Source organism: Coturnix japonica, chromosome 3, assembly GCF_054131305.1.
Source record: "Coturnix japonica strain WE chromosome 3, WE-NBRP24, whole genome shotgun sequence".
Lineage (NCBI taxonomy): Eukaryota > Metazoa > Chordata > Aves > Galliformes > Phasianidae > Coturnix > Coturnix japonica.
The window spans coordinates 26,875,911-26,902,169 of NC_140665.1; the positions used below are offsets into that span (position 1 = coordinate 26,875,911).

Consider the following 26,259-nt stretch of genomic DNA (forward strand, 5'->3'; position numbering starts at 1 on the left):
GAACTGGATCTGTCCTCTATCATGATGCCAATGTGTTGGCTCTCCATAAATGCAAAGCAGCATTTAAGATACCACAGAAAGGACTGCATGATCTGTTAAATATAATGGAAAGAAAAAAGAAAAAAGGGATTATTTCCCTTCCTTGAAAAATGGGATTGTTTCATGTGAGGGTTTACTTCATGCTCCTTCCATTGATCTTTCTGTTTGCCTTAGGCTGTGATTTCCTGTGGAACAGCTCGGTCTAGATAAACTCTGCATAACCTGCTTATTTGGACAGAGGTGGATTGATATTGTCCTTTTTCCAGGAGTCAAGACTAAAGAATTACAGAAATACTGCAGTGCTATCAAGTGGGTGAGTGCTTTCATTGTAAATCCTTAAATCCTCTTAATCCTTGTTTGTATAAGATGAATGGAAACCCTGTGAGTGCATTTTCTCATAGACTATCCATCCATTCATACCACAAACACAATGTAAATACTGATTTCTCCCTTTTACATGCAAGAACACATATCTGCCACTCCTCAAACTGTATTTCTGAGATGTAAGAATACAGTCACTACTGCATCACTTTGAACAGATGTTCTTGTCTGTGCTTTAAAGACGACGGTCTTGGTTTTGTACCAGTCTGACTGAGATGCTGCCTGAGTGCAGAGGGTTTGGTGTGTGAAGCTGCCTGCTGAATTAGGGCCTAGATTTTTTCCTCTAGAAAACTGCTATGCTGAACATAAACCCTACTTACAGAGTTTTACTGAGACTGCACAATCAAGCCTTCAAATTTAGGAGGTGTCAGCTATGTTCCCACACTTATGCAGGAGGAGAGGGGATTCTTGCCCACAGCAGGAATTGCAGGCAGACGCTTTTCTGAGCCCTTGGTGCAGTTTTCCCCTATTTCTGTTAGCTGGCCAAATGTGGGCAGGTTTTAATATGGACAGACACATTTCTGCCACAATGAGCCCTGTCTGCCAAATTTCAAAATTCCCCATCTGAAGCTAAAGATCCTCATATAAAAGGTTGTCTGGATTTATTTAACCTGTGCCAAGCAATATATCTTTCCTGTAATAATATTCCTGGAAATGGCTGGGCTGTTTTAGCTAAAGCAGATGCCGAACTGTTTGGAATCAAATTCTCAGCGCTGAAAATTTCGTGAAGCCCAGTAATGTGCCATTCTCTGCCGCTGACTCTGAGGAAGGCCGAGCTCTGTAACAGTAGGGAGGGGATGCAGCAGTGTAGAACCAACACCACTGCTTTCAAGAAATGGTTGGCTCACGGCAAGTGAAGAGCAGAAATGGCTTTAAACTAGAAGAGGGCAGAGTTAGACTAGGTATCAGGAAGATATTCCTTACTGTGAGGATGGTGAGACACTGGAACAGGTTGCCCAGAGAGGTTGTGGATGCCCCCTCCCTGGAGGCGATCAAGGCCAGACTGGGTGGAGCTGTAAGCAGCCTGGTCTAGAGGGAGGTGTCCATGCCTATAGCAGGGGGTTGGAACTACATGATCTTAAAGGTCCCTTCCAACCCAAACCATTCTATTATGATCCCCTTGTGTATGCACCCCATGCACCATGCAGTTGTTGCCTTCACCTTAAATAGTGAATGTGGCAACTCGTGAACATCAGTTCTACTTTCAGCCCTTACCTTTGTGTTAGAACCTTCTGGAGCTGTGGGATTGATGAGAAGGCTCCTTCCCACTTCTTTCTCCCTTTTGAGGAGCAGCAGTGCAGTGAAACACAGCACCTATCCTCCTTCTTGGTTGCATAGAAACCTTTGGTACATAAGCGGACTGTGGCACTCTGTGCCAAACTGGCTTTTCTGGTCAGAAAAGGTACCATTATTTTGGGAGCAGAGATGAAACCCCCATCTCTACAATTCTTTTATATTTCAGTTTAGAAGGAAAATGAAGAATTAAGTGAATTAACAAACAATGCTAGTTTTACTCTTTAAAAAAAAAAAAAAAAGAAAAGAAAAAAAAAAGGATTGTGAAAAACACCAACAGTTTTATTATTTGCGGAGCTGGGAATGCTTCTTTTTATGTATGCAGTGTTTGCTTGCTATGGCTTTGGGCACAGTGTACTTCAGCCTTGGTGAAGTTCTACTAATAACCTCTGAAGGCAATTTCAGACGTTGCTTACCTTTCCCCGGGGAGTAAGAGATGTCTTTGTGATTTCCTGCCCTTAGATACACAACCTGCTTGTAGGCTTGACTGCATCGCGAATGCAGTATGAGATTCATCCCATCTTATTCTCTTTTTTTTTTCCCCCTCTCCTTTATGTACTGTTTTGCCTGCTGGGTTGTTTTCTGCCCGTTTTCTCCAAGGCTAGTGATGTCAGTGTGCATTCTGTCTATCCATGGCAAGTCATTGTTCATAACCAAAGTAAGAGAATGTGCACAGAGCAATGGCAGTGCTGGGCAGTCCCAACTTACCCTGCCACTGCCTTACTAGGAGAAAGAAGATGTTTGAGGAGAGTGGAGTCATTCTGTGTCTCTGGGCACAGATCATCCCCTTGACCCTCCAATCATCTCTGTGACCTCAATGACTCCGAGCGATAACAATGAGTGCAGAAGTCATGGAACAGTTTGTGTTGATGCATTGTTCCCTGTTCTACAGAGAGAAAAATTAAACTGCAGAATGACTAAGTGCCTTTTCAAAGGCCACATAATGAATCAGTGAATGAACAACAAACCCCAGCAGCTCCAGGCCCCCCTTCTCACTGCAGAACAATGCCTCTTTCCTTGTATCAGATATCCAAATGGTGTATATTGCATACAAAATTACGTATTCCAAAAGAAATTTGTAGATTAATATTTATATTGATAACAATTCCACTGTCCTCCGTGCTCTGTAAATAGCAGCATCACAACAAAGTGAATCATTCCTTTTATGCAAAACCTGTCCAGTGAAATAGCTCGTCAATGCAAAATAAAATTGCCGCAGAAAAGTTTGACAGCTATATTCATTATATATGTCAGTCAAAGAATCCTAAAGGCTTTATTGTTGTTGTACAATGTCTGAACAATCTGCTAGCCCAATATGCCGCAAAGTTATTTTCTCACTACTCTTTTCATTTAAAAAATAGCCACCAATAACTTTTGTCAAATAGTCTGAGAAGACTGCACGAACAGCAAAGAAATCTGTAATTTTTCTTAGGTGTTTGTGTGCTGGAGGCTCTCCAGTCTTAACTCACCGCATTGTGCTAAGATAGCACAGCATTTGCAGTGGATGAGTTTGATCAGAAACACTGGATATGAAATTACTGCAGGAAACCCTAAGCAGGCTGAGGCCAAAGGGTGCCACAGTGAGTTAGAAAGGAAGGAGTTACAAAAGAGAACGCAGCGTGAGAATTTTCTCTATGTTGGAAGGTATCAGATCTTCAGGCTCCACTGTATGAAGTCTCCTCCAGTCCAAGGTTAGGATGGCTGTTTTAAGTTATCATGAGTTATTTTCTGAACTGCAGTTCTTAATACAGTCTTGATCGCTGTAGACCAGCCTAGAACAAGGGGGAGAGTTTTCTGTTTGATTGTTTATTTTTTCCTCCACCTTGGTGTCTCTGCTGAATATGTCAGACAACACTTATGGCTAAATCTGCTGCAATTGGTGCGGGCGGGAAGGGAACCGAGGCTGTTCCCCGTGAGACTTTATTCCCACTCTGTTGGCCCTGCCTCGCGTCCCAGGGCAGGAACGGCGGGGTCTCTCGCGCCTTCCTGGAATAGTGCGGAGCCGCCGCGAGAGGGAGCCCTGCCGCTCTGCGACCCGGCGGCGGCTGCGCGTCCTGCGGCAAGGAGCCCCCGGGGCGACCCGATGCCGAGCTCCGCCGCGCTGCCGGCCCCGGTAGCCGGACCTTGAGGCAGCGCCTCCTCCGCCTGTATCTCACCGGTGGCTTCTCTTGGGATGCGCCGATGCTTCTGAGACAGGGGAGGCTTAGGTTAGGTGTTAGGAGGAAGTTTTTCACACAGTGGGTGGTGATGCTCTGGAACAGGTTGCCCGAGGAGGTTGTGGATGCCCCATCCCTGCAGGCATTCAAGGCCAGGCTGGACGTGGCTCTGGGCAGCCTAGTCTGATGGTTGGCGACCCTGCACGTAGCAAGGGGGTTGAAACTACGAGATCATTGTGGTCCTTTTCAACCCAGGCCACTATATGATCCTGACCAGTGCTAAAGGCTTTTCTGTTGACCTGGAAGTGTGAGAGCAGTCACTCTCTTCTGTCTGGGAGCAAACTGCTGGGATGCTCTGTGGTGATGCACACATAAAGGAGATGTTGCAACAGGAACGTCAATCACAACCACTACTATTTCCTCTGAAAATAACATGGCAAAAAGTTTCCATTTTTCCATTTCTTCAAGAAACACGTTGTTAGTTCAGGTGCTGAGAGCTGTGCTACCCCCGTGTGACATCTCTGACGTGTGTTGCTTGCTACATCACAGGCATATGCTTGATCACAGACAAAATTAAATATGTTTTTCTAATCCACAAAGTCCACAAGTAACTTAATGGTGCACAGGAGGTGTGTGTGCAGGTTGGCTCTTTCCACAGTGTTTAAGGTGTTTGAAGTTTTTGCTGTGTTCCTCCCCCCCCCTCCAGCCCCATACAGAGTTGCCCTCTTTTTGAAGTTCCTCACAGAACCCTTTTATATGAGCTTTTAATAATTGGTGCTGGTGTGGCAGTGGAATAAGAACCTTTCAGTGCAATTACTTTGTGGTGAGTGCCAAACACCGTGCAGCAGGGTGCCTGTTACCTGTGACAGCACTGAGCCGGCACAATGACCACCTTTCATTTCAGCTTTGCAAAGCTGAAATCAGCTGGGCGTAATTAGGTGATGCTGATGGGACACAAGAGGGTTTCTGTGAGCAGAATGGGCCGTGCTTATCTCGCTTTTCCACCTCTGGCTGAGGACAGACTATGTAGCGTGCAGGTGCAGTGATAAAGACATTGCAAATGCTCTTCCTACTGTGGTAGGGCTGGGAGCTCCAGTTACTGCTCTAGATACAGACAGGAAACCTACCCAAGATGGAAGGCCCAGCCATGATAGTTGCTTCTCAGCATGTTTATTCTGACCCTGCAGTATGTCCTCCTGGAGGAACCAGGGGATGTATCAAAATAAGAAGCAAGGGTCAGGGACCTGGCCCCTCTGTGTCTGTGAAGGCTGAGGTAGCAGTGACTTAGTGGGGATGAGGTGCCTGCTCTGTGCTTGGCTGCCCTTGGCTTCCACGCCTGGTGGGAAAGCATTCCATCTTCCCCTGCACCCACATCCTTCATCTGCAAATGCTTAATGGAAAGTATGTACCGATGCTTTTTACTGCTTTTGCCAGCTAGGAGCTGTTTTCCATTGTCATTCCCTTTCAGTTGTTGTGCAGAACCGCAGTGGTATTTTCTCAGTGTTTAATGTGACCTAATTGTGCACTTCCACTGTCTGGAAGGGTAAGCTCCTCTGGTGTGACAGCTGCCGTGAAATTGGTGGCGTTCTGGAGTCTCGCTAGTATTTGCAGCTGGGCGCAAGGCCCACGTTCCTTAATTTTTGCTGCATAAGCCCAGCAAAGCATCGCATGGCTGTGTGTGCGGCCAACTGCTTTGCATTATGCCTGGTAATGGTTTGTCAGTTTTCAAAAGAGTTGTAACCTCCAGTTGCTTAATTTGCTCTGGAAAAAGAAAGTTTTCTAACAATTTTTATTTTTATTGGCTGCATTTTGTTTGAAGCAGATGAAGGTAAAGGATTGATCTGGAGAACAATAAGGGAAGAGAAGGCCTCCATGTTATGCCTCCTGCACTTCTTCCCTGGGGACAGAGTGAATGCTTGGGACTGTTGTGCTCATCTGCAATTTAATCTACTGTGTTGCAGAAAAGCTTAGAGGCTTAAACAGATGCTGAAGTCCTGTTGTGTCCAGCACTGTATAAAAAAAATCTAACCTTCAGACCAAGCGAACTCCATCCAAACAAGCTGCCATTATGCTGTATGAAAGGATAGTTTGGGATATTGATCAGTCTCGATCTGAAATATGGGGTGCCAGTGTACAGAACTCAGCATTGCTTATTTTCAAAGATGTTTGGGTTTTGGCAGTGTTAATGGTGCTCAAACCTCAGTAAGTCTTTGCAAATGCAAGTTGAGAGAATTTCTGAGATCTTCTGGTACAGTGGGGAAAAGGCTGTGGAGGCCGCAGCTGGTGGAGAAGTGCCTCAGGCATCCACCCTCTCATTGAGCAGCCACCAGCCCCACTGATACTTTCAGGCTGGGCAGGGGAATGCCCTGCTCTACAGGGAAAACAGACGAGCTGGGGAAGCTCACTGCCAGAAAGATCGGTCAGAGTTTCATTCCCAGCTGAACCGAGAGGTACTGACTCCAAATGCTAAGTGGTACGGTCAGAAGCTTCAAAGCCAAAAATGTTTCATAATAGAGGTACCAAATGGAAGAGGAGTTTAAAATAGATATTAGTCCATGTCATATCTTTGAAGCTGGATGTGTGCCCATAGCTGTGGTTCTGAATCGCTTCTCAAGCTGGAAGGCATGTGGATGGGAAATCTTGCAAAATATCAGATCTTGTAGGATTTCTGCCATTTGAAATTAGTCATGTTGCAAGACTTTGGCACCATCAAGGCTTAGTCCTATTTTGAGTGAAGACGTACTTTTAAAACAAAACCCAGCCATTGGTTTGAATTGGACCTTCACACAGGTACCTCTCCCAGCTGCTGCAGTAATGCCTGTTAATGCAGCTATAGCTGAAGAATGGTTACTTAGAAAGTGCAAAAGCAGTGCATATCGCCAGTGCTGAACCCCAGCATAGCCAGTCCAGGCACTACTTTCAGTTTAAATGCAGACATTCAGAAGAGCATTTGGGTGACAGTTTCGTTGGGCTTTTTTTTCCTTGAGCTTTAGTGTGATGTCTCTGTGGGTGGCCTGATGTACTTCATGTAATATTTCAGTGTAATTTAATGAACTGCAAGAACAGGAACGTAGCATTCAAGCATTAGGAATATCAGAATGAAAGGAATTGGATTAAATTACAACCTGTGTAAGTTCAGTCCCGCATTACAAGGTGCTCTGTGGCTGTGCCCGACAGAGAGATCTGTGCAGTGAGTCAGTGCAGCTGGACTTCAGAGGATTTAGCCCTTCATCACAAGCCAAGGGCCTGCCGGACTTGTGTGAAATGTGATTATATTTTGTCAGGCTCACTGCCTGATCAGCTTTGGGAGAATATTTGTGGGAATGCCAAGAAGTACATTCCTCACTGTGGTAGTCTGTGCCAGGTTCCAGTCCTGAGCCTTCATATTTTGGAAGCAATGGGACTTTTCAACAAAATGGATCAGACTGGGGACTTCAACCTGGATTCAGTGCAGTATTTGTGACCGCTGGGGGGTCTTGCCTGATTGTGAATAAATAGTTAATTGCATCAAACATTATATAAAAAATTTGCCCGTGTCTTGGAAAAGTTATAAAGGAGAATGTGATGAGATACATCAGGCAGCCTGTGGTACCACATCACGGCCCCATTACCCACTGTACCATTCTTTGGTACAATCGACTTATTGAATGCTTAACATATCATTGCTTACACACGCTAATACATTGGTTATTTAGTGCTCAGGAGTACAAACACCAAACACAGTTAGGGTGTCGGCTTGGTGTGTGTGTTGATGGCTTTGGCTAATATTAATTTGGTTCAGAAAATCAGCCCTACTGGAGAGATCTTTTACACAAAGACTTAAATTTCCATGGGTGTCTTTGGGACTTTCAGTTAAGCCTTTGAGATAAGCTGCATTCCCTCACATTCTCCAGTGTATTTTAACATGCAGTTACTAGCTGCCCGAATGTGGTAGTGTTAGAATTGAAGTCAGAATTCTGCTGAACGTGGACACAAGTTTGGTTCTATTTTGTTTTGTAATGTTGGATATCATGGCCTCTTGGGCCTTTTCTGAGTAGGTGTTGTATACAAAACTGTGTTTCATATAATCTATTTCTGTAGGAAAAGGAGCATATTTTCCTACCTATTATGGAGTGTTCTGATGCAGAGGACAGTTTATTTCTAGCTGTATTTATTCTAGCCCTTTTTTTAGTGCCGTCAGTCTTGTCCTGTGCTATTAGGACAGTAGTTTTCAGCACCGCCCACTCTTAGTTGTAAAGCAATGAGATCATGTAGTTTTTCCTTTTGTGACAAGGTTTGCAATTTCCATTTTTTTCTTGTTGCAAGATGGAAAAACAAACAAACAACAACAAACAAAAAGGTTCATAAACCTGGCTGATCAAATGATACGTAGTGGATTTTACTGTATTTCATGGATCCTTTTAAAATATTTTCAGAAGAGAAAATGGATTTTTCCATTGTAGAAAGGTTGAAATGGAGCATTTAAATCTTACTAAAACTTTGTAATCAACTTATAAAATGTTTTTTATATACACCTGCCTGAAAGGAGGTTGTGGCAAAGCAGAGGTCGGCCTCTTCTCCCAGACAGCAGTGACGGGATGAGAGGGAATGGCCTCAAGTTGTGCCAGGGAAGGTTCAGGTTGGGTATTAGGAAAAACTCCTTCTTGGAAAGAGTGGTGCTGCAGTGGCACAGGCTGTCCAGGGAGGTGATGGAGTCATTGTCCCCAGAGGTGTTGAAGGAACACGTGGATGTGAACACTGAGGGATACGGTTTAGTGGGCAATACTGGTGATAGGTGGAAGGTTGGACTAGATGATCTTAGAGGTCTTTTCCAGCTTTAATGATTCTATGAACTCAAGTTGGTTGCCCTACAAGTTTATTGTCAAACAAACCTGCAGGGACTTCCAGGAAGACCTATTTTCTAGGTCTTTTTATGGGCTGTACTGAAACACTCCAATACAGTGTTCTCACTATAGAGCAAACCAAAAATCGTATCATTCAACATTTCTGCCTTATCAAGTGTGACATACCAAACAAGAGTGTTTGTTATAGATTTGGTTCTAATTCTTCTGTGGTAGGAACTGTGTGAGGCAAGGTAGCATTCCCAATTGCTCTCAAAAGAGCCACTCAGATAGGGGAGAACAGCCTTTCTAATTCTGTAACCTTAACAAAGATTGCTGTATTCCTTCAGAGTAAAATATGCATGACATCTGGAAGCAATTATTCCTTTAAAATCACTGCTGCGAGTCAGCATTGCAAATGCACTCAGCACCGAAAATAAAAACTAATAAACAGTGAAATTTCCAGTTATCCCACAGTCTGAATGACCCACAGTGGAACAAAGACATTTCTAGAAAGCCTGAACAAGACGAGCACGCAGCCGGTTTTGGATTCTGAAGCTGTCCAAGCTGCGCTGAGACAAAGAAGTAACATTTGTCTGAAATCAGATAGCTAGGGAGCTTTTCATTTGATCATATTACAGGAACAATTGTGGTTGCAAGGAACCGGGTCACATTAACAGACAGACCTTGCCCTTCAAGGAAACGAGCACAGTATTTATGGATTTAGAGTCAAATTGTACTTTTTGGGGATATTGTGTATGTTGATTTGACCCATTTAAAATCAGTCTAATAGTATCACCATGGGGCTGGAAAACCTATAGATGAAGACAAGTGTGGATGGGGTCTTCTGGACTAGCGAGGTGTAGTGTGTTCTGGAGGTGTACTGTGCAGGCAGAGTGGATTTCAGGATATTTCTGAAGAGGTTGAGACAAACACCAGTTGGTTTAGTTCTCACCAGATATTACCTTCAACCTTTACTTGGTAATAAGGAGCTGGTTTCTTCTCTCTCACTAACTTTAAGGTATGCTCCAATACAGTGATTTCTAGATCAGTTGTCTTATTAATAGTCAGCGAAGAGCATGGGTTCCTGCCAGGCTGCTACTAGTTTGATTCCCTCACGAAACATAAGTTTGTCCAGCTGCATGGTTTTGATCTGTCTGACATGTGCCAGCTGAAGTCAAAAGGCCTCATTTCCCACCTCAGAGCAGGTCAGGGGAAAAGCTCTGATGCTGCTGTGTCGAGAGATGGGAATCATATTTACGATTAGGAGTTGTAGGAAACTCAACTCTTCAGTGATCTTGAAGATCTCTGAGTACCTACTGCTCTCTTGAAGGACTAGATGGTAGCGTTGATGAACCCATTTGTGCTGATGAACGCTGTGCCCAGTTTGCACACCAGCTGGATCAGCTACTTACTTGCAATTCTTTCTGCAACCATAGGCTTTATCATAGATATTTTCCAGATGCAGCTTATGTCACTTGGCTGTCAAGCCTAGGACAAGTCTGGTTTAGTAAGCCAGACAGTTTGTACAAAACAAGCTGACTGTGTACACTAGCAAGTGATCGTTTCCTGCTGCTTCTGAGTCTCTGATCTCTTTCTCAGTACCTATGATACATCTGCATGCAAATTATGGCAGGAATGTTACAGTTCTATGGGTGAGAAAGGAGTGCTTGCTAGTGTGCAAGCACTATCAGCATTACAGCTCTCAGTGAAATACTTGAAATAATGTCAGGTTGGAGGAAGAGATTTGGCTGCCAGTTCTTAACCTTGAAACTGCAGATTCCGTGTGTGGTAAAACACGACATTGAAATATTAGTGTTACCCTGTGATGGGCTGCCAAAGGAAGAGGATCTGATGGCAGAAGACAACATCTGGTATTACAGAACTATGACCTGTGAGGGCAAGGAGGGCAAAGAGCAGTGTGGGATATGAGAGGGATGATGAAGAAAACGCAGAACTGTAATGAGAAAAAAGCATGATGGGAGAATTGAAGCTGTTGGAAAGGGAGAGGATCTAAAGGAAGTTAAAACAGCAGGAGGGCTACAGGCTTGAGATGCAGCCTTCCTGAAGGCCAGATCCAGGGCCCTGCTGTGGTTGGCACCAGTAAACATATTCTAGTGACAGTCTGGGACAGAACCTTATGCAGGCGTGATGAAGTGCCAGCAAGGAGTCGTGTTGCTTGTCCCCTTCCAGGGAAAGGTAGGAATGTAACTGCACTGGAAGGGGTAGGGGAGGTGTTTTCCCAGTGTGTTGGGTTGGCATGCTCCCAGTGAAACTGGTGAAGGGACTGGAGTTCAGAATGGAGTCTCCTCCATCGCTGAATCTTTGTTATATAAATGATTGATGAAAAAGAAATAAGACTGCTTACAAAAAAAAAAAAAAAAAAAAAGCTGCACCAGCAATTTGTTTCTGTTGGCCAAATTCACTTGTTTAGTGGTTCCTTACAAGCAGTGAGCCATGGGATGACTGTCCTTATTACTCCATCTAGAACTGGACAAAACCCAGTTGTTTCTGCAGACTCCTCACTACTGATCTTGTTTTCAAGTCTGCTGCACTCCAGTGTCACAGCTGAACAAGCTCAATTTAAGCAGTGCTTGTCCCCCACTTGGTTGTTCTTACCTTTGCACTGTAGTAAGGACAGGTGGCTTGGAGCCAAACTCTTTCCAAGGTTGTACTGCTTGTTCCGATGCTCAAATGAGGGGCTGGACTCTTCTGAAAATACTGACTGTTTGCTGCAATGGGTGCCCAGGATGTTGCAGTTTATGGAAGCTCTTCTTTCTGGCTCCAGCTCTGCCTCAATGCAGGAGAACTTTGCTTCTCTGCTTGCTGTTTCAGTTCCTCAGAAGTTCTCACTTACATCATTTTCACATAGCTTTACTCTGTGTGGATAAGCAGTGATAAAATAACTTTGTTTTATTTTTGTGCCTTGACTTGGGTGATTCACTCAGTCTGATGGCACCTGCAAGACTTGATTAAACAGCTATGATTGAATAAACAACAATGGCTCCAGCCCTACACTGGAGTGCTATCTGCTGATAGCTGAAGTGCTATCTAAATGCTCTTTCATGGGGGTTTGCCAAAGTGCAAAAGAGGCCATCTGAGAAATACTGTGCTTGGGTCAGTTTTTTAGCTTGTGGGTTCAGTGAAGAAACAGCTCGTCCAGTTCTAAATATACCATCCTTGACAGACGTGAAATAAGTCCGCTGATTGAAATAGCTGCCTAGTTCCCAGTTTGAGATCTTACTGTATAACATCAGCGCTTGGCTGCCCCTCTGGTAAACTTGGAGAAGAACCGATTTCCATTTTGCTCCTTTTGAAATGAAAGGCGTTTGAGGATTGTCATTCAGCAGGAATGTTCCAATTCTAAGAACTTCTAAACAAGGCTCACTTCATAATGAATGGCAGCGGGAGCCTGGATTTATGGTAAGATTATTTGGTTATGTGTAGCCCGAAGGAATGAAAAATGAGCAGCCTGAATAAGAAATTTGTTGAATATCTTGGCAGAGAAGTCAAGTGGCCCGATTTATGAGAAATACCGAGTTGTCTTTCTGCAGGCAGATTCGTGAGAATGATTTTAAGTCTGTGCCCTTTGGAGGGGAGCTTTTGGTGAGATATACACTGTACCTGTTCCTTCTGAAATGTGGTGGGACGTGTCTCTTCTTACATGGCCAGGTGGAGTGCTTGGTGGACTGCCAGATGCCACAAGATGGATGCTGGAACTTTTCTGCTCTCAGCCTTCCTGGGCTGGTGGATATGGAGGAAGCAAGGACTGGCTATGGGAGCACAGAGCCCTGGCAAGAGCTGTTGAGGGGATGGGTGATGAACTGAAAGGCAGAGGTGTCTGAGATCTCAAGGGAGACCAGGAGTCATTGTAGTGTCTTTGGCTTGGCATAGGCTGCTAGATGGATATCCCTCCCTGTTCTAGCAGTTGAGTGACTCCCTCTCTAGGCGTCTTCCATAAACAAACATGCATGTGGCTGGTGTCACCTGGAGCTAGGGACCATTAGATGGCTTGAGTATGAGGTGGTGATTCCCAACCAATTTGCCTGAAGGTTAAGTATGGCTTCATTGAAGACTATAAGACTTGGTGGTGGTTTCAGAGGAATCCCCAGTTTTCCTGTGATTATTTTTGCCTGTGTGTATGCAAAGCTACGTGTATACTAGAATCCAAGAGCCATGGAAAACTGCTTTTCACTGGCAAAGCATCCCAGAATTGGCCGTTTCTCTTAGAGTTTTCATTCAACTATCTGTATGAATCCTAGGTTGCACGTGTGTCCAGGACTCTTGTTTTTGCCCATGTGAAGCTAAATGGCTACAACAAAGTCACGATTGTTGCTTGGCTGACTTCAAAATATGAAACTCAAAAACAAACCCACAGCTATTTTTTCAAGTTCTTAAAAAAAAAAATCTTATTCCTTTTTAAATGGATGTCTCACCACTTCATAGGATCTTGCAGCTCTGCAAGACACTAAAGACTTTTTTCAGCACATGCTAATCTTATAAATCAGTGGAAGACCTAAGCAAGTAAGGGTAAGCATGTATTCACACACTTGCTGACTTGGGACAGAGCACCCACTGTTTTCCTGAGCTGTGTCTTACGTTTCAAAGGAGGGGCTTTTGTTTTCCCTAATGGTTCATTTATATATTGCAATGTGCTGAGAGCTCAGGATAATCCCATTTGGAGGAAGAAGGGAGGAGGGCAGGCTACACTTGGGAAAACTATTTTCAGTAGATCTGTTTTCTCTAACCCCATTTTCCTCATTATGACCAGCTAATGCTGACAGACTGGTTTAGAAGAATTAAACCCCATTATATGCTACAGACAAGTCAATGAGGCCTGGAGTCGGACCCTCCTTTAACATGAGTAAAATAAAGATCCCCTGTGGCTTTTAATTCCTTTTGATTTAGTTACTTAATTGAACCTGCACTGTGCTTTCCTTATAATTGATTACCACGTGGAAAAGGTAATGAGACAGAAAACTTTATTTTCTCTCTGGTGATTTTTACGGTTATCATGGAAATGTTTTTTTCTGCTTCCTTTTGAGATATAAACATTCTCAATATAGGCAAGGAGAAATCAAGTTTTTAAATTTCCTTTAAATTGAATCACTCTCAGACTTTATTTACTTGCCAAGTTTGTCCTTCTTCCATTTGCATATGTTCCCCTTTCCTTTTTCTTCCTTTTTATTTGTTATCTATCTTAGCTACCTTCTGCGTAGCAAAGGTCACATGGGCTCTATGCACACAGTAGCCAGCTAATGCACCCAGCTTCCCCACCCGTCATGAAGTTATGGGTATTTCTTTATGGTACACAGAGCTGGCTGAGAGTTAAACAGTTCAAGACTGAAAATCGTAGGGAGTTGCCAAGTTTCCCCACCCCTTGTCTTTGTTCATACATCTTTTTGCCTTGAAGCAATTTTAATAAAGACTATGTAACAACACGGTGTTGGCATAGCATGAGCAACATTATTCCATCTGTTTCTAGGGAAAATGTAAAAACATGTGTTAGTATAACACCGAGGTTCCAATTTTCAACAGTTAAAAAATCAGCAATACTGAAGTTAAATGCTGCTTTTCAGAGCTATTGAACAATTTTCATTGCCATTGTTTTTTAGGCAGTCAAGTTCAGATGCCTGAGCACCCACTCTTCGAAACTAAGGCTCTGTTTGCTATTTTGATTTGGGCAGCCAGAATCCTTGCTTTCTGTTGAAAATGTTGCAGAGCTGTTACGTTAAAGAGTACTCAGTCTCTCACTGTATGTTTGGTATTTGCAAACATTCATCTTAACTTCTATGAGAGTTAACCTTACATTAGACAGAGAGCTCGAGGATGATAATTCAAATACTTTGCTAATCCTAGATTAGAAGTAAAGAAGAAGCATGAAAAGAAATATTCAATAATTTTTGGAATTAGGGCCTTCTTTTTTACTTGTCTTTTCTTTTCCTTTTTCCTGTGAATTATAACAATAACCCTGGTAGAGTTTTTACTGAACCGCACATTTTAAACAGTGATGATAGAATATCCTGTCAGCGCAATAGTGACGATTTATGCCAAAAGTCTCATTTTAAGAGTAATGTTGGTGCAGTCAGGAAACAAAATGATGCAGCATGTGTCTTCCTGGCATTCGTACCTAGTGAGAACAGCTTTCATTGCCAGTGTTGCAAACTCAAAACAATGTTCACAGGGAGATATTCATTGTCACAGAACAGTCTTACTGCATAAGGTGTAGAGCAAAGGGGTGATTCTGTACAAATCAAGCAACTGAAGAGCAAACAAGGAGAAAAAAAGATCTTGCCTCCCTTCTTGCCTCCCTTCTTGCCTCCCTTCTTGCCTCCCTTCTTGCCTCCCTTCTTGCCTCCCTTCTTGCCTCCCTTCTTGCCTCCCTTCTTGCCTCCCTTCTTGCCTCCCTTCTTTCCTTTCCTCCTTTCTTTCCTCCTTTGTTTATGCTTTTTAGCAAACACTTGTGAAGATAAAGTGTGTAATATTATGATTAATGATTCAAGCAACTTTTCCACAGCTTTCTTTGCATGATTGTGTACCAGCATCTGTGTCCTTTAATTTGATTCCTTTGTGACAGTCCAGAAATGGTTGAATTCAAGTCACTGACCTTTATAATGATATTCAGAGTGTTCCATAATTGTCAAATAGTTCAAGGCCTCTTTCAGGATGATCTTTGAAGTGTTCATGTATTACATTCCACCTTAAAATACACCTTTTTAACACACGTTGCCAAAAAATAGTGGAGAAAGAAATTTGTTCTAAAGAAACATGATATCTATGCTAGGTATGGAAACCATGCTCTACTTTACGTGATAACATTTGCTTGTGGTTACTCTATTTGATGCATGCAATAAATTCAATATACATGGTACTGCGTACTCAAGCCCTTCAGGTAGCACATGATTCTTTGGGGCATTAGGATGCTTGCCATAGTAGACTATATAGTGTGATGCAGGAAAATATCATTTTGCAATATCTGCTGAGCTAATATGCTTGCTTGCGAATAAATCCATGCATGTGCTGAGAAGCAGCTTCTCTGTTTCACCTCACAGTTTTGACTTTATGACTCCACTTGTGCTCTGCAACATGGAGTGCATGAGCCTCAATCATTCTCTATGAGCAGGCCAGCATTCCCAGCAGCTCTGCACTGGCCACGAGACCAGCACAGATCCAGCACACCAGCTCTTGGCAGAGTTTCCATGTGAGGGAGGCCACAGGGGACCCTTCACATCCCCATGACCACCAGAGCCGGCCACTCTCAAATCTGCATTTTTTTTCATGAGGTGTGACTCATCAGAGTCATCAAGTTGTGACCTCGTAAAAATGGCTTCTCTAGAGTGATAGAAACCACAAGATCCCATTACAAGCCATTTCATTTTCAGTGACTAATGGAAGGTCAGATGCAATCAGACAAGAGGAAATTCTTAACTCTTTCTCAGATTCCCTTTTTCCTCTTTAGCAGAAGCAAAGCTCCCCAATAAATGAAATTCAGCTCAGATGGGTATTCTTTGTATACAGTGTGCCAGTACCTGGTTACTCAACAGAAGACTGCGTAATGTCTGTCCAAGTCTTGTTTTTTCTTCCTGTATATTAATTCACATTTATCATTTTACAGATCATTTAAGTGATCGTGGCATGGAGGAAAGCATCAGGGTTACAGACTGGATTCCTGGAGCAGATGAGTTGACCTTCATAGTCAGACAACAGAACAAGCTGTCGAAGTCCATGTAGCCAACTCTGCAGTCAAAAGCAAAGTGCTGGGACTCAGGAGGTCTCGCTTGTTAATTTAACTGCAAGTAAATGAAGAAATGCTGTTGGCCGTGTTAATGTAAGTGATTCAACATAGACTGGCTCTCAGACCTATGCAGAGCTCTTGTAAAATTTATGTTCACTTGTGCTAAAAAATGTGGGGGAACGGGACTCATGAGCAAGGCCTGGGAACTAAGTTTATGGCTGACAGAAGGGGCAATGCATGAATTGGCGGACAGACTATGGAGCAGCATGAATGCTTTGATCATAAAATACTTTTTAATATCTGTTGAGTTCACTTCAGCATAGGGCCAGGCTAAATGTATACACAAGAGTCTGTGGTATTGTGGGCTCTGCGTTGTTCTTAAAATTGAAGGACTACTGATGGAGTCAGAGATCTGCACAGCCAAAGTTTAACTAAGTGACCTTGAAGTCAGCATGAACATATGTAATATAATGCGAGCAATTATATACAGTATTTTTTTTGCCTCTCTTCCTATATTGCTTCCTCCATATTGTTATATCTATTTTCAGCTCAGTGCAGGCCTGAGGGATAACGGCAGATGACTCATGGACCAGACACCAGTGACAATGCATTACTCTGTGTCTGTTGGCCAGGTGCTACTGACTGAAATCACTGGCTCTACCTCAGTTCACTGCAGCAAAGTGTCTGGTCTTGCTTGGATTTGCTTGAGAAATGACCTTTATTGTTCTTATCCTCATTCTCACCTTATGCAGTCTCTGTGCGTGTGTGCACCAAAGTCACCTCCCCTGCAAGGGTGGACAGATTTAGGGATGCTCAAAATGGCACAGGTAAGTGAGGTGAATTTTATTTTTTGAGTTCTTTATTTGTCTTTGCAAAGAAAGCTTCTAAAAATGGCTTGTAATTGCAGGTGAGGAGGTAACTGTTAGCAACAAATGAGCTTCTGTGCCGTTCCTCCCAGCCACAGTCTGGGGGAGTTTAGGAAGCTGTGTAACCACAGGGATATTTCTTTCCCTTGCCGTGTCTTTATAGGACTCACTATCTGTAATTTTGCCAAAAGCAGTTTTAAAATCTTTATACATGGCATGGACATATACATGGTGAGGTCTTGCGGCTAGGGTTGTTAGGATAGCATGGTTAGGTTGTGGCTGGATTTGATGATCTTGAAGGTCTTTTCTAACCTGAGCACTTCTATGACTCTATGATCACACTGTATGGATTCTTGCCTAGGATTGTGGAACAGCATATGTTATGAAATATGTTATGAAAGTAAGAAGATTCTTCTCAAGTGTCTGCATCTTTAAATGAGCAAAAGGAAACAAAAAGAGCATTATCAGGGGGTCTGAGTCCTGGAGGTCCAGCTCAGTCCTTCTAAGGATCTGTGTGCCTGTCATTTTGCTTTAGTTTCATCAAATAAGAAAAGGTGATGAAAACCAAGGAAATGAGCCGAAGTGACCCCTTGCTGGGTTAACTGAACACAGTGACAGATTAGAGGCGCTGGTGGGCTCCCCTGCCTAGAATAATATACAGCTGATATGTGTGATAAAACAAACAAAAGCTTCCATCCTATGGATTTTACTGGAGTTCAGATGTTTCCTGCCTGTGACAAGTGATAAGAACAGATTTTTCAGGTTTCTTATTATAAAACCTTTCATAATGACATCTTCCATACAGTCATCAGTAGCAGCAAAATATGTATCTCTTAGAAGCCTATGAGTATTTTGATAAAATGATGACTAATTCCATTCCCTTCTCTGCGTGTTGTTATCGATCCTTTTAAAGGCTCTCGTTTAATGACTTCCTTTCTGCAGTACAGGGGATTGCTGACTGGGCATTTCTTAGTAGTTTGGGTCTAGAGGATATCTGGCTAAAGATGAATGAAGTTATGCTTTCATTGGCTTGCTTCTGTTGTTTCATGTTCCACTGCCTAGGAGTTTTTTAAAGAAAATCATCAAAGCGAATAATCTGTTCCATACTGCAATTATAAATCCTGAGGAGAAAAGTAGGCTGCATCATTTTTAGTACAAATTGAAAAGCCTCAGTCTGGGGATACCAGAAGATATATCAGGCTGTGCTAGAGGTAGAATTAATCCATTCAAACCCAAGCATAAAAAGAGACTTCAGGTTTCTGTGAAACAGAGCTCAGATACTGCAGCTGGCTTTATGCCAGGCTTTAGGCCATGTAGAAACTAACTAATGCATAAAGTCTACGCAACATATTGTGCATTGAACCCTATATTAAAGTATCTATTCAAAATCCTAGTGCAAATACAGTGTATTTGAAGGCCTAAAGTTAGTTGACATCCTGTCAGGAGCAGAAACAGTGACAGCGTTAACACAAAGAATGTGAATTGGGTCTTTTTCCCAGGACACTGATTTACAGGGTTGAGCTTGGAACAGCAATAAAAGTGATTTTAAAATGATCTCACAGTAATGGAAGAGTGTGTGTTGGAATAAAATGTGTGTGTAACGCACACAGCAACTAAAGGGAAGATACTCAGATGAAAACATTGATGTGAAGATCAGTAAGTATCCAGCTTCTTGCATAACCAGCTTAGAGAAATGGAATACATTTGGAGACTGCCTTAAACGATTATGTCCAAAAATCTTACCTGGCTTTGACCTTTTCAAACTCACTATTAATGCAGAAATGTGTAATGGAAGTGCATTGTAATGCTGAATATTAATCTTTTACCATGGCTTTTCAGCTCATGCAAGAAAATTATATATGACTCTAAGGAATACTGCAAAAAATAAACCAAAACAACCAAAACCCCAAACAGCAAAAAACCACAGCACAAATCCAGAGTGAATCCATCCATGAGACACAGTGTTGAACTGCTTTTAGATTGGCACTAATCAGCTGCTATGTGACAAGGTGGTTTGAGAGACATTTACTTAAGATCCTGAGGCCTCATCAGTTCTTATCAATGTGAAAGCCTGTCCATTACTGCTATTAAACTTACAGAGCAGATCCCTGAGTCTATTATGGCTTTGCTTTATGATTCTGACTTGAGAAAGTCTATCTGAAGGACTCTTCCACCAAAGCACAAACCCTGGGGACCAAATGTTACATCTGGCTTGGTACCCAGCCTCCTGTTGAGTGTTTGTCTTGTGTAAAGAGGCAAGGCCACTGAGATGCTTGGTGTCACCGTGCATGAGGCTGTCATCCTAAACATAAGCACCAAACACAGGTGAGCTAAAGCTGTCCTAAACGTACAAAAACTTAAACTATTGCAGACCGTGGGTGTGCTTTGTCCATCTGTGGCTTGGCAGAACATATTACTCACCACCACCTGAAGCTGACACAGTGTAGGTGCTCCTTGGAAGGACTAGCATATATGAGATCATTGTGTTTCTCCCTGCAGACACCTGTTGAGCAGCATGCACAGCAAACTGGACAGTTTATGTTTTTGTTCTTATGAAGTGCAAAGGAGAACAGACATAGAGACGTATATGAGATATTTTTCACTCTAAGTGGGCAGGTGTTAGGAAAGAGCTATAAAGTTGTTTATTGAGAAATGTACATGCTGTGTATTTAAGTGGATATTAGAAATGAGAAAATCATGGTCTTCTTAAAAGAAATGTGGATAACATACCCAGCTGCAGAAATTATAGCACAGATTGAGTATGGGGCATTGGCAGCATACTTGTGTACTGCGCCTCACTACTTCATTTGCATTGAAAAAACCCAGAGTTTACTTACTTTCTCTTTTTGCAGAGATGTGTGGTTTGCTCTCCTGCTTTTGCTTAACTGGCCAGCAAGTAAATTCAGAGTGAGTGGATCAGCTCAGGAACAAAGAAGGACCCGAAGAGCTCAAAATAACAGTAAGTACTACCAAAATTATTTTTCTTAATATGTAAAAATAGCAAATGCCCCATTTTTTAACCTGGAGGAAGCGGGCTTCAGTCTGTGTTCCTCCAGACACAAACAGGTACATCCTTTGGAGATGATGTAAATTTGTAATTACTCCTGGGAACAACACAGACTTTTTTTCCCACTCTTCACTTTATCTCGTGTGGAAGATGTGGCTCTAAGGGTTACATTAGAGTGCAATTGGTTTAGCAGTGTATGGGGATGTGATCTCTGATGTAAGTCATTTAAGCAGGTGCCATGTCGTATTAATTGCAAACAAAGGGCTTGCTGAACCACCTATCAGGTTGCATTAATCAAAGTTAATGAATTATTTATTTATTAAGACGCGTCCTCCGGCATCTGCACATTCTGCTGGAAACTGTTCAGATGGCAGCTCAGGCCCTTCAGCTGAAACATACATCTGGCTATGAAATACACCACTGGCATCACCACTGGGGGAAGGAGGTGTGGAGAAGGGTACTGGAACATGTTTCCTGTACTGTTAGTTTTCTAACCCTTATAATTTCCTCCTATGTCAGACTGTGATGCTCTCCTCTTATCTCCCCAACAGCACCTGGAGCTTTGCTTCCCTCCAGTCAAAAGCTGGGAGCTTATTACCTTTGAGTCTTACCCAGTGACACCTGCATACAACATACATTATGCCTCTGATTGGCTGTGTGCTGCTTTTGCATTCCTGTTAGTTGATTCATCATCTCAATGTAAAGCAAGTTCTTAAATCTTGAGCTTCAAGCTATAATTAGTGAACTTGTAAAGAGGTAGATTACAGATTATCCTTTAAAATTTATGTTTTCCAAGATTTGTTTACTACTGATATTAAGAAAATGCAAACATCTTTACAGTTATATGTCTTTTTTATTAAGCTTTTGCTCTGTATTGTTTATGTTTGTTTCCTTTGGTGTTCAGCAGGTTCACAGACAGCTCTTGCTGCCTCCATAAAACTCCTAGAAAGCATCCCAAGGAGGGCTACAAAGATGGTGAAGGTTCTGGAAGGTTCTTTCTAACTCAGTGTATTATGTGATTCTAAAGGAGGGGCAGTGACCGGCAACGATGGAATCATCACAAAGGGGAGAATCTGCACCTCGTGGGAGGCAGTCAGGGTGCTGGGTGCACTTATCACACTTGCCTGCCTGCATCATACTGCTTTCTTTCTCCTCTGCCTCCGTTCTTCCACATGAGGACTCAGTTACGAGAACGCCAAGGTAAGAGGAGCTGATTGCATTTGAACAAAGAAGGTGTGGTGTTGAGCTTTCCTGAGGAGATAGGCAAAGCCTATGGCATGGGGGCAGGGTGGTGGAGCTTCTGCTCTGCAGAACAGGGAACTCCTAAGGCTACCAGTCCTACAAGAAGTGGTCAGGGGAAGCAGATTTGGGCCACGGACTTTCACAAAACATGTGTCCAAACTAAAAGTATCTGAGACTGCACCAGCAGTTCGTTGTGAAGCTGACAAAAGCCACAGGCATGCAGCACTAGGCAGGACAAAGCAGTGCCCGAGGTTTCTGCATCCATCACAAGTAGCACTCATGACACCATGTTTGACCAGGGATGCTATGTTTGCCAGAGCCTTCAGGACCTTACTGCATGCTCTGCCTGGGGCAGGGAGAAAGAGCAGGCCTTTATAAGGCAGTCTTGGTGCTTTCAAGTAGGATGTTCTGCCTCTGGGTGTATTATAAGCCACTTTTGCAAGCAGAAAAACTGTTGCAGCTTTTAACAGTTTCTGTAATTTGGTCTGGGCCTTGGTAGTGAGACTTGGGCTGTGAGAGCCAATCCTGAGCTCCTGGAATCTCTGCTGTGTTGCTCTACAGACTTTACAGAATGATGAGCACCAAAGCCAGGCTTTGTCACCACAGCAAGAAGGCTTGCATCTCCTGTACTCACAGCTGTCCCCTGGGCATGAGAGCATCTTGGGCATGGCCCATCCTCACTGTATATCCTGAGCCATCTTGTTGAGATAGTTGCATGACCCAGCTAGGGAGCTAAATCATAGAATCATAAAATCACCAAGGTTGGAAGAGATCTCCAGGATCATCCAGTCCAGACATCCACTCACTACCAATTATCTCCCCACTAAACCAAGTCCCTTAATACAACATCTGAACGTTTCTTAAACGTTTCTTTATAATTTTGATACTTGTGCTAATCTCCCATGGATTCATGGCTGGAGACATCACAAAAGAAAACAAACCTCCTCCAAACAGTTGTGCGTGTATAAATCACCTACATATGTTTCTTGTTCCTTGCTATGCATGGATTTCTTTTTAATATAATTCTTGGCACGGCAGAAACCGTGTTGGTGACATTATTAGCATTGTTGGCCTGGAATGTTTTTCATAACACTGAGTTTGTTGGTACAGAGCGTAAATTAGTTGTCAGTTCTTGAGAAATCAGAACGTAATTGCTGATCAAACATTTAAAATATGATTTGTATTAGCGATGACTTTCCCTATAAATTCTTTCTTACGGCCATTAGGCAGGAAGCCAAAAGCTGACAGTGTGGCAGCTCTGCTCAGCAGTCACAGTTTGGAGTGCAGCTCCAGGCTTCTATTCTTGACTGAATTTCTCATGTTTTTCAGAGGTTTTTTTTTCTTCTTTTTTTCTTCTTTTTTTTTCTTTTTTTCCTTTTTTGGCAAGAAAATCTTGAAAATAAGTTTAGGCCAACCTGGAATACATCTTTCTCCCATTCTGCCTTTCCAGGACTGCTGTCAGGCTGACAGATCAGTTACTGCACAGCTCTCTCTGTTACACTCTATAGAAATAAACCTGCATTTCTTCCCAGAGTACTCTCCATCACCCTGACTTCTTTCAGAGCCGTCACAAAACGGGTGTGGAAACAAAGTTCTTTTTGCAGACACCTGTACAGAAAGTGGGTTTCATCTGCGAAACCACAGAATTAGCGAGAGAAAGACAAAGTAGAATTTATTTATTTATTTATATTTTCTTATGCAGTTCAGCTCCAAATATAATGCTTTAACAGGTTAATCTACCCTTCCTTCCTGTCGGCGTTGACATTATCATTCCGTGAGTATTGTTCCTCTGACCTGCACGTGCCTCTTTTGACAACGTAGCGTGCAAACCAATCATTCGCACTCCACTGAAGTGCTGTTCATCTGATAGATAGAAAATTCTTGTCAGAGAAAGGGGAGGAGAAAGAGATTTCTATGGGAAGAAACACCAGTGCTACACAGGAACCCACTACTGATGGGGAGCAAAGAACAATGATGCTTCCCATTGCTTCAGCACCCCAATGACTGAACTTTCCTTCTACAGATGTTGGGAAGGAAAATGCTAATCCAGTATTAATGATGTCAGATTATCTCAGCATAGTTCAGGATAGGTAGAACAGCAGACCAAATGGCTATACTATTATGGCAGATCAAATCTTCATCGCTCTCCTTGTTCAGTATCTTCTGCTTACTCTTAAAATGTGAAGCTTGTTTGTTCAGTGGCTGACAAAGAAGCCTGGCTTCTTGGCCCATAAACTCCCACCTCTGCTCTGAACTCCTCAGCAGGTTCCCAGAAGGCATGCACCAGAGCTGGTTGAACCTGCATGACCAACTCAGCTCTTCAGAGCAAATTCCTTTCTCCTTTTGCTGGCTACATATTTCTCTGAGCTCATTTCTTTGTCTACGTTGTCATCATCTGGAGTTTGCCTTTAGGATAATACCAGCAGTTAATGTTTACACCATATTTGAAAAGTCTGAAGTATCAATTTAGAAAATTCATTGTGTGTGTGTGTGTGTGTGTGTGTGTGTGTGTGTGTGTGTGTGTCCCCTCCTGATGCTCTTTCCCAATCCAGGCACGCCAGTTTCTCTCTGTAACCTGTTGTCTTGCATCCCAACAACTGGTACCTGCTCTCAGCTTCATCCATGTCTGTTTAACTCATGTGCTGCTGCTGAAGGTACAGTGTGGAACTGGTTGGTTATATGCTCTTAGTTGCTTCATTTTATAATAGTGATACTGGCTTCAAGCGTGCTTGTAAAACCTCTGGAGAGTATCAAAGAAAGTGAAAACTTGCTGAATGCAGATGAAGTTTTGGGAGATGGATTTGTGCTGGAACCTTCTATTGAGCATGTTTAAACTAGGAAAGAAGGATTTTTTTTTGGTTGTGTAGTTTCTTTTTACTCCTCTTTGTGGAAATTCTAACTCTTTAGATATAAAAGCCATCACAGTAGCAAATATCAGGTCCATGCTCCATGGTGTGCAGTTCAGTGTTTCTCATGCAAAGATGTTATGGACATAGAATTTCAAACAAAAGCTTCTACTTTGGAAATAGACCAAAAATTTTGCTGAAAATATTCAAAAATCTTTTGGCTCTACAGAGCCATTGGGGTCAATTAAGAACAAATAGTTACAGCTTGAAAAAGGAATATGATAAAAGGAGGGCAGAGAGCAGGAGTGTTGACTGCCAGGGTCCATGACATGAAAGCAACTGGTTACAATGGTGCTTATAATGGAGTGTGTGCAAACATCCACCGGTAATAGTCTAGCTAGGGCAGAAAGGCAAAAACCCTTTTCTGTGGTAGTCTTCCTACCCCTCCTTTCCTGAGGGGCAGATCAGTTTCCAGCTCAGATGAGTTTGAGTAAACTGCTCTTGTGGTATCAGAGGTAGTATTTTTAGTGGGCACAAATGAGCTTGGTTGCAGTGGAAAGAGCAACTGCCTGGTTTTTCTGAGTTCATTGCAGCTGGCTTTGGTGACACTCCATGTTAAGTGGGAAGAGCCAGTGAAGCGTGGCATGGCATTACTTGTTTTCCTCATCTCTTAATTTTCCAGGCTGATAAACATGGTAGAGGAAATGCACACACACAATTAATATTAAAGTATGTGGTCGGAACTGCTTAGCTACAGGATTTCCCCACAACCATGAGGGTTCAGTTCAGCCAGAAAATCCCAAGGCAGCCTCCATGTTGGGCCTTGTATCAGCACAGGTGTTCTATGGGGAATGCTTCCCTCTAGACCTGGTGTGTCCCGGGCTGATCCATCTCCTAAACTCAGGTCAAACTCTTATTCACCAGCACAGCTCTCAGCCAGCTCCTGTGATTGATTCCTGTGTACATAAACCTAAGGGTACTCTTGTTGCGTCCAGCAGCCTGCTCTTATTCTCCCTTTGCTCCTCTTCCACATAGAACCTTTGTTCTGTTGAACCATCATGTCATGATTCTCTTCAAGCTATCAACAACCCCTTCCTCATCCGTCGTGCCCAAGTCCCAACTACTTTCATTTTATTCCCTCACTAAGGAAACAGAGGGAAAAAAAGGCTCATGAAGCAGTGAGAATCACTGCCAATCCTGGCTATGAGCTCACTGGTTTTCAGAAAATAATGATGATTTAAAATATGGTGCTTGGATAGATCCAGAGTTGCACAATGGGTGTCTTTGACTGTATTTCAGATGGTTTACTCTGATCTTGGGTTCTACTTTTCCATTCCCTAACAACTCCTACCTCTGACTTTACTCTTGACATTTCCTGTTTCTCCTGTTTGCTTGCTGAATTGCTTTGGCTGGGGGGAGGACCTGTTTTTACCAGCACCCACGGGACAAGTTGTTTTTGTTTCCAGGAGATTGGCCAGTTGTGGCTGAAATTTCTCCATCGCTGTTGTTCTTAGCTATAAAAAAGTAAATCATCAGAGTCAGTAAGTACTCACCTGACGCATTGCATTTCAGTAAAGTTGTCTGTGGTCTGAGATGAAATTCAGCCCACTCCTGTTTCTGCCCTTCATGGGCCCTCTTCATGGATGACAGCCCAGGTACTCCAGGCTCTTACTAGCCGGATCCTTGTGCCCTGCTAAACAGCCACACAGAAATCCAAACCTTAATGGACATTTTGAGATGATTCCTGCTGGAGGACAAAAGCTCATCGAAGGTATTCATTTTGGCTCAGTGATATTTTTCCTCACTAATTGCTGTCTTGAACCCAAAATGCCTCCAGCATAGTGGAAGCAGCAAGAAAATGTAGTGTACGAACT

At 42.9% G+C, this 26,259-nt stretch overlaps 1 protein-coding gene across 1 annotated transcript in view; it reads left to right on the forward strand.

The window, feature by feature from the left end:
- Nucleotides 1-26,259, forward strand: part of SOCS5 (suppressor of cytokine signaling 5) — a 115,381-nt gene that overhangs the window by 38,906 nt on the left and 50,216 nt on the right. Inside the window, exons 6-10 of the mRNA XM_085543126.1 lie at nucleotides 214-352; nucleotides 16,305-16,517; nucleotides 16,973-17,251; nucleotides 20,143-20,249; nucleotides 21,202-21,497. The gene's annotated coding sequence lies outside the window, so the exon portion shown is untranslated. The remainder of the gene's footprint in view (nucleotides 1-213; nucleotides 353-16,304; nucleotides 16,518-16,972; nucleotides 17,252-20,142; nucleotides 20,250-21,201; nucleotides 21,498-26,259) is intronic.